Source organism: Grammomys surdaster, unplaced genomic scaffold, assembly GCF_004785775.1.
Source record: "Grammomys surdaster isolate TR1022 unplaced genomic scaffold, NIH_TR_1.0 165, whole genome shotgun sequence".
NCBI lineage: Eukaryota > Metazoa > Chordata > Mammalia > Rodentia > Muridae > Grammomys > Grammomys surdaster.
Window position 1 is genome coordinate 4,428,432 of NW_021604613.1, and position 9,358 is coordinate 4,437,789.

Here is a 9,358-nt window from a genome sequence, read left to right on the forward strand (position 1 = left end):
CCTTGATATAACCTCTGTTACTAAGATAGCTTCTCAAATTAAAAGTGATATTAGAAGATTGAGATAAACTACATGTGACCAATGAAGCCTGCCATTTACTTATTCACTAATACTGCTGCTGTGAAATTTATAAGACAGCCTTTTACTTATGAGAAAATAGATATTTATTAAGAAAAATTGGTGCTAATATTTCATGAACAGCAATAAGTTGTCAGAGATAGATACTGACTGCAAGTGTAACTTTTACTGTGGCATTATGCATGTAGTAAATAAGGTTTGTGCTGTGTGGTACATGGCAACAGCAACGTGCGTTAGATGCCTGACATGAAGATGTGGGACATTTGTCTTAAGTGTCAGGGAAAAGACATTTAAAATTTTAATGACTATTATTCTTCCCAAATCCTAATCTTCTGGAAGTTGAAAAAGAAAAAAGGTTAAAAGGTTAAGAATAAGAAGTTCAGAGCAAATCTTCAGTGGAGAATTCCAATTTAGAGAACTGACTGTCACTTTTGGGATATACCTTATTACTAGGTTTGCTAACTTACAAAGGATGAGCTCCTCTGCAAGCCAATTAAGAATATTCTAGGAAATTTCATGAGTGTGCTAGATATTCTTATAGATAACAAGCCTAGCAGATACTCTACATTAAACCAAATATGAAAAAATTGTTATGTAGCATTTATACAACTTATAAAATTACACTAGGTTGTTATGTAAAGTACCTTTGAGGCTCTGACATTCTCATTGAGAGAACTGTATATTGTGTTTTTCCTGTTTGCATCAAATTGAGGATACCGAAAATGTCTTTTATCTCTCTATTTTTATGTGCACGTGTATGTGTGGTTTTGGGGTATATGAGTGCCACAACATAGGTATAAGGAAAGAGGTATAGGCCCTCCCATTCTACTTTGAGACAGAGCCTATTATATGCCTTAAGTTCTATGGCCAATTATCATCCAGGGATTTTCTTGTCTTCTTTGTCTCTTTATTTCCCCATAGAGTTACTAGAATGAGATTTCTATGGATTTGGGGGAACCTCAACTCAGATCTTCAAACTTGTACACCATGTGCTTTTACCCTGTGAGCCAATTTCTCAGCCCGATACCTGAAATTTTTAAAACATAAAAATTTTAGTGACAGAATAAGGGCCTTTGAATCCAACATAACATTAAGGACCTTATGAATATGCATATGCTTATATGTTTGTGTGTTTGTTCCCTAAATCAGATGCTAAAGATGTGGCAGTAATTATCTTCCATCACACAGGCTCTCTTCTCTTCCCTGCATGACTCCAAAGGCTTTGATTGTGGAAAGCCAACTGGGGAAATTGTTATAGGCAGAGACTAAGCAAGGAGTTTCTGTTTATCCTTCCTGTCTCACTTCTTTTTTTTTTTTATTGGATATTTTATTTACATTTCATATGTTATCCCCTTACCCCATCCCCCACCCACCCGGGAACCCCCAATCCCCTTACCTCTCCTCATTCTTCTCCATGGATGTAACCCCCACCTACCCCCCCCACTCCCACTTCCCCACCCCCAAAATTCCCACCCCCTGGGGCATCCAGCCTTCATGAGGTCAAGGATCACTTCTTGGGGCAAGCTACAACAAGCTATTCAGGCTTTCTCCACCTCCTGGCTGTTACCCTCCACCTGCAAGAAAATGAACTAAAGTGGTGCAGTGACTCTGAATGCAAAGATGGTTTAGCCTTTCACAATTGTTCCTTTGTGGATAATGCTGGTGCATGTGGTGACATTGGCTAACCTTCCCCCATTAGGCTGTATAACAGAAAACACTTAAATCTAGACTACCTGTCAGGAATGGGCACCAGCTTGTCTAGGACCTTTGGAGCAGCCACCATTCTGAACTTGTGTCCTGGGGTTCTGTATTGATTGCTCTCCAGGCCCTGTGCTTTGGACAGTACCCTCCCATCTGTAGCCCTGACCCTATTTATGGAATGCATACTCCCACAAGGGAAGCCCACCTTCTAGGATGTCCTCGTATTCCAATATCCTACCATATATATATATATATATATTTGAATTTATTCTTTTCTCATATATTACATCATGACTACAGTTTTCCATCCCTCCTCTCCTTTCAGTGCCTTTTCTCATCCACTTTATGTCTCTGTTTCCTCTCACAAAAGACCAGAGCTCCCAGGGATATCAACCAAACATATCCTAGCAAGTCACAAAAGGACTACACATCTCTCCTCATATTAAGGTTGGACAAAGCAACCCAAGAGGGCAAAAGGTGTCCAAAAGCAGGCAAAAGAGTCAGAAGTAGTGTCACAAGAACATCAAGCTACATAACAATAATATATCCAGAAGACCTAGGTCAGAAGCGTACAAGCATCCTGATTGTAGGTTCAGTCTCTGTGACCCCCTGATGAGTCCTGATTAGTTGATTCTAAAGACTGGCTTCCTATCTACCTCATGTTTTTATTGTGCCATTTTTTATTGTTCATGTTCTTCCATATTTTTTCAAATTGCTGGTGAATTATTTCTTATTTAATTTTATTATCTTTTGAGAATACCATAAATGAGTGCTACATTTGCATCATTTTTATGCTTCTCTTATCCTCACCAATATCTATTTCCCCAGTATCTTTCCCATTCCTCATATTAATGAACTTTTCTTTAATTATTACTACACACATACACATGCACACTCACACGCACATGTGCATGCACACACACCTATTTAGCCTATTTATTGTTGCTTGCATGAACATGTATTTAGGACTGTCTGCTTGAAATTGCTTAACCCTGATTGACTTACCAGGGGGGTTTCCTTGAAGAAAATTGACTTGCTCTTTCCCAGAAGCCATTGATTGTCCACAGCTCCTCTTCTAGGGGTGAAGCCTGGTGAAATTCCCCATCCATATTGGCATGCCAACCAGTGTTTTAATTATTCAGGTCTTGCTTATGCAAGCATATGGTTGAGATTTTGTGGGTACCAATTCATAGTCACGACTAGAAGACATCATGTTACAGAAAATGTCCTGGTTCTCTGGCTTTTACAATCTTTCATTGTGTTCTTCCCCAGGACTGCATCAGCCTTAGGTGTAGGTGTTAGATTTTAGGTGTATGAATTGGGCCTAACTCTTCATTGTTATTCTTTGCACTTGACCAGTTGTGGATCTTGGTAATGATTTCCATAGACTACAAAAGGAAGTTTCTTATTGTTCAGTGCCAAATGGTTAGTCCTGAAAACATACATACAGGTAACATTGTATGAGTTGAACAGGTTACATTTAGAAATATATGTGTGTACATATAAATACATATATGCATGCAATAACAATTAATGAAAACAGAGGCCATGGATTTGAAAGGGTGAGGAAGGTATATTAGCATATTTGGAGAGAATGAATGGAAGGAAGAAACACTGTAATTATTTACAATCCCAAGACAAAATAAGTAAAACTCAACAATGAAGAAACTCCTTTGATAAGGATGGGATCGTCATTTATCTTTGGATACATGGATGAACATTTAGAGTAAAATTAGAAATTATATTGGTTTAGGAAAAATTCATAAGTCTACGACTTCTCCAGTCAAAGGTAGTTGGCTAGGTTTCCAGGACCAGGTGTGAATTCTCTCCTATTGAGCAGGCTCTAAGTCCAATTAGGAAGCTATTATTATTCCCAAGATAAAATTGCCACTATTTCATCCCTGGGGATGTCGTGCTGGGCCAGTCATTGTTATGGTTCATAGGCTTTACAGTTTTGTAGTCTTACAGATGGTCTATCTCCCTTGGCAGCTGGCATAGCAGCTTCTTATACTAAGAATGCCAGTAGGCCTCAAGGAAGAGGCTTTTGAGGCAGTTCCAGCTGGTTCCTTCAAGTCCTGTTTGATTCATGTGGTGCCTTCAGCAATAGGGTTTTATCTTCAAATTCTGAAAAATAACAATAGTCTATGTGGTTTTGGTAGTCTCTTGGACATCTCTGAATGACAACTAAAGCAAGGTTTCCCATGACTTGGCACTGGTATTTTTTATTAGTCTATGGTTAGTTTGGGGGGGCATTAACACTCTATCCATATGTACATATTTATATATGTTTATAAATGTTTATATGTTTTATATATGTTTATAACTTATATATGTTATATAATGTTTATGTAAGTTTACAAAATATACTGAATACTGTTTCTTTTTTGCTTTTTTGTTAGTGATATTGATTTTTCTTGTTCCCTCTCACTCTATCACTCTTTCTGTCCCCTCCCCATGTAAAGTCTCACCAGTTTTCCCCTTCCTCCTTTAACAGCATTTGTGTTCTAATATCCCCTTCTTTCTATTTTTAAATTTTAATTTTACTTATTTTTTACTTATTCACTTTACATCTCCCTCATTTACCCCCCACTTCTAGTCACCCCTCCCACATTCCTTCCCCCATACTCCCTCCTCTTCCCCTCTGAGCAAGTGGGGGACACCTGGGTATCCTCCCCACCCTAGTATTTCAAGTCTCTGCAAGGCTTCCTCTTCCACTGAGGCCAGACAAGGCAGTCTAGCCAGCAGAATATATCCCACGTACAGGCAACAGTTTTGGGGATAGCCCCAGTTCAAGTTGTTTAGGACGCACATGAAAGCCAAGCTGCACATTTGGTACATATGAGTGTGGAGACCTAGGTCTAGCCCATGTAAGCTCTTTGGTTGGTGGTTCAGAGTCTGAGAGTCCCCAAGGGACCAGGTTAGTTAATTCTGTTGGTCTTCCTGTGGAATTCCTATCTACTTCAGGGCCCATAATCCTTCCTCCTATTCTTCCATATGAGTTCCCAAGCTCCATCCACGGTTTGGCTGTGGGAGTCTATATCTGTCTGAGTCAGCTGCTTGGTGGAACCTCTCAAAACTGGAAATAGTTCTATCTCAAGAACCAGCTATACCACTCTTGGGGATATAGCCAAAAGATGTTCCAAAATCTCATAAGGACAGTTGCTCAACTATGTTCCAAGCAGCTTTATTCTTAATAGCCAGAAACAACCTAAATGTCTTTCAACTGAAGAACTGATAAAGAGAATGTAAAATACTATAAAGCTATTAAAAACAAAGACATCATGAATTTTGCAGGCAAATGGATGGAGCTTGAGAATATCCCCCTCTCTTGATCCAATTCCTCCAACCTCAATGTTCCTTTTCTGATTTCCTTCCGTTGGGAGTTTCTTTAGGTTATGTACTCATCTCTGAAAATTCAAAGCCAGGATTGCAAATAAGCCAGGCCATGTAATTTATGTAATTTGTTTGGCTTGTCCTGAGTTTTATTTGTTCATACTTGCAGACAGGGGAAGCTCTTCTTTAACTTGAGCTTTAGGATATTAATCATATTTATCTTCAACACCAGGTAAATTTCAAAAATAAATTCTGAATTTAGTGTAAATTTTAATAAAGGGACTAAACTACATTGTTGATTCAATCTGGAATCTAGACATGTCTTTTAGATATAATCGGAGTCTTTGAGTCTATGATGCAAAGATTGCATAATGTTAAAGCATTATGAAATAGCTTCTAATGAACTTCATTTATATATTATGTAATTAGGTCACATTAAGAGACATTACAAGAAAAATCCCCAAACAACTCATTGCTGACCTCTATTGCTCTAAATATGGTGACAATTATGTAGTTCACAAAAAAGTGATACCAGTATAATAAAATGCAAAGATTTTTTACTCTATAATAAGATAAAGGGTACTTATAGAAAATTTTCTGTTCACTGAATTAGAGATTGTATAAGTACAGAATAGATTTTACATTTGGGATTAGAAAGCTGAGAATAAAGGTTATAACCCTTTTCTCTTGTGAATTTTGTGTTCTAGTTGCATCTTTATTTTATTGTATTGTCTCTATTTGTATTATCCAATTACTTTTAAATAGATACTTATAGATACATTTGAAATGTCCATATAGTATAAACAACCTGAAATCATCTCTTGGAATATGGCTATGCAAATCAAATTGAATAAATGACTGAGTGTTAACGATATTTTCAAATTTAACAATATTTTGAAGAATTTTTAGTTCTTTACCATGAATTTAAATGTATATATATTTTAAAATATGTACTGTGTTAGTGAAGATCCAATACAATTCTTCAAAAGTATTCACTGCCACCATCTGTCACAGGTTTACTCTTAGAGAACTTTTGTCATCAGGGTTTTTATATGCTTTCAAGGATGTAATGGGCTAGCCCTTTTAAAATCATGATCAGATTTTTAAAAGTTCACTTATGATCAAGAATAGCTTTATTGTCTAGACTCTGATAATACATGCTCAATACATAATTTATAGCTGTGCCCCTCCCCCCAGTGCTTACTTCTCAAGACTCTGGGCCTTTGGGTAGACAGATTTCTCCTAGATTCTTGTAACATGTGCCTCACTCCTCCCAGATAAGGGTACTCCTATGATGGGGAAGGTGGAGGTTACATTTAAACAATTTTAATGAAGGCGAAAATGTATACGGAAAGTTGTAATGTGTAGGTGCATACTGTAATAATGAAGTATTTGTGTAGTTGACTGCAGCCTTTATTAAGCAAGGTGAAGAACGCCAGGCAGCTCCACATAATGGATGTGAGCGAGCAAGTCACATACTCCATAGTAATGGAACACATTAATAAAGTTTTCACAGTATGTGTCCTTCATGCAGCCTGTGGTGACAAATATCCATTCCTTTATAAACTGCATGGTATTACATTTCTGAGACCTCTGGGACTTGCCTGCCTATGTACTGTCTATCATTTATTTTCTGCCATGGTGTGTATGCTTTGAGTGATCTTAGAGGAAGGTCACAGCCTGTGAAGTTTCCTTACCAAACATTTTTTTCCCCTGTCTGGGCTTTGAGCGGTTTGCGTTTAAGGTTTATTGTACTGCATTTTAGTGAATGTTCCAAGGAGATTCAGGATAAGTCTTAGCACCAAAGTCGTCCATCAACTGTTTGTTCTGCTGCTCTTGTGGGTCCCCCAAGTTCCTAGTTCTATAAATAACCACTGACACATTACATCAACAGGTTTATTGCCTTTACTCTTATCTTGTGCTACTTTTAAAGTTCTTGTTTAAAAATTACAGCTTTTCTCAGACTCTTCTTTAATGCTATTGGCTGCAATTGGATAGGCTGTGTTGTAACAATACTCCTGTTAAAACTTGCCCCCACCAAAGTCCTCATCAGAGCTCTCACCCAGGCCCACTCCTCAAAGTGAAGCTGGTGACTGATAGCTAACTGGTGTCTCACCAGAGATCACTATACCATGATCTCACCATATGAAATAACCCTGTCTGTTTCCAGCTGAATAAGAACACCAAATTATCTTTATTTTTATTTCCAAGGCAGTGTTTAACACTGAAACTTTATAGTCAGATGAAAACATCACCCATCATCCCAGGTCTTAGTCCAATGGCAAGATTGAAAAAGTATATACATGAGAGGGAACTGGGCTTTTTCCAGAAGAGATAAACCTGTAATCTATCTAAGGCACACATTTGCAGCAGTGTGACAAGGTGGCAGACATTAATAGTAGCACCTGTGTAGCCTTTCATTCTTTGCAGTATCATTGCCTGTGTGGTATTTTTAGCACCTCACAGAGATGGCATGCTGGGCATATGTCCTTCCTACTTCACTGTCTCTTAGACTGGCTCATTTTGAAGCAGATTGGTATTAGTACAAAACTGAGAAGCAATCAGATTCAGACCAATTCCTCCACTGCTGCCCAACCTCCTATGCTGATATACACAGCTTTACTAGCACGTGGAATTGACAAGAAGTAGACACAAATATGTCTTATATATCTTGGACAGTTTTGAAGTTTTTGGCTATGAAATATTTAACTTAGGAGAAAGATAAGATAACCAAGTTCTTTATAAGGACCATGTGTTATTGTGTCTTTGAGGCTTGTCTTTATGTGAAGACAGGGAATCTGGATTTTGTGAGGCTAGGCTATAGCACTTGTGGAGAGAAATCATTTTAAGACCTCAAAACATGAATTCTAAATTATAAGGTTTTATATATGGCTTCAAACAATACTGTTCTTACTTTTGAAATATTTTTATTCACTCAACCCTACAACAGAAGAGTACAGCCTTCAAGAGAGCAGGAGAAATAATCTTCCCAAGGGGAAAAAAAACCCATAATTGGTTATATAATGCCCAATGGTCAGGCTTGCAAACATATACATTTAAGTATCATAATACAAATGGAGCATAGTTGTTTACTTATATGCAATAATATGTATGTAACAACAATTAAAGAAAAATGAGGCCATGAATTCAAAAGAGCATGGAACAGGGGATGCTTGGGAGGGTTCAGAGAGACAAAAATAAAGGGGAAAAATGATGTAACTATATTATCTCAAAAATTAAAAATACTTAAAAATAATCTGAGTTTAAAATAAAAAAATGAGATAGCATTGGTGTAGATGAGACAGCCATGTACCCAGTAGTTAACTATGAAACTGAATTTGATCTACAACTATCACATTCCTGTCAACTTGTTTATGTGAAAAAAGTTCTTATTAGTTGACATATGCAATTTAAAAAGTACTGCATGTTATTTAAAAATGTTTTCGTGATTTCTTGTTACTGACTGAACATATTATTATTGTGTTAGGTTTGTCTTTTGTAGAAAATCACTATCTTTTCCAGTACTGTGGCTTATTTCATGTAGACACAAATATTTTAATATTTAATTTAATGTTTGTAATGTTGGGTAGTGTCAGGTATGCAAGGGACTAGAAATGATTCAAGAACAGAGAAGGGCCCTCTGAGTTTGGGCACATGTTTCTGATACTGAGTTCCTCTTGTAAGCCTAGCCTGTGCCAGAAGGCTTCTGCTTCTTCACTTGCTGTGTTTCCAGATCTTGTTCAGGGGTGTCATTTCTCAGTAAGTCTTCGGTTTCCTAGCCCATTGGTAACATCTTACTCTTCCTCTTATATTGTCAGCTTCTCTATCCTACATTTTTGGCCAAGCCAACATCTTTTCAATGAACCCAGTTGTATGGGTATGTTATGATTCTTCAATAAAACCTGAGCTGTGAAGCACAGCCACTGGATAAGCTCCCTACTACTGGGTCCGAATTTCTGCATCTTTGCTCTCAAAGCCACCCTTGTTCTGGTCTTCTTGAAGCTAACAATTAATTCTTTATATTAATTTATCTTTGTTTTATTTTTTACATTCCAGCTGTTGACCCCCCTCAGTACCCTCTCCTACAGTTCTTCATCCCATTCTTCCTCTCCCTTGCCGAGAGAAAGAAAGAGTAGGGGGGAGGGGGAGATTGAGGGGAAGAGAGAGAGGGAGAGGGAGAGGGAGGGGGGAGGAGATCTGGGGTTACTACATTCGCTTTGCTGACTCTGTGGCCCAGCTGGGATGC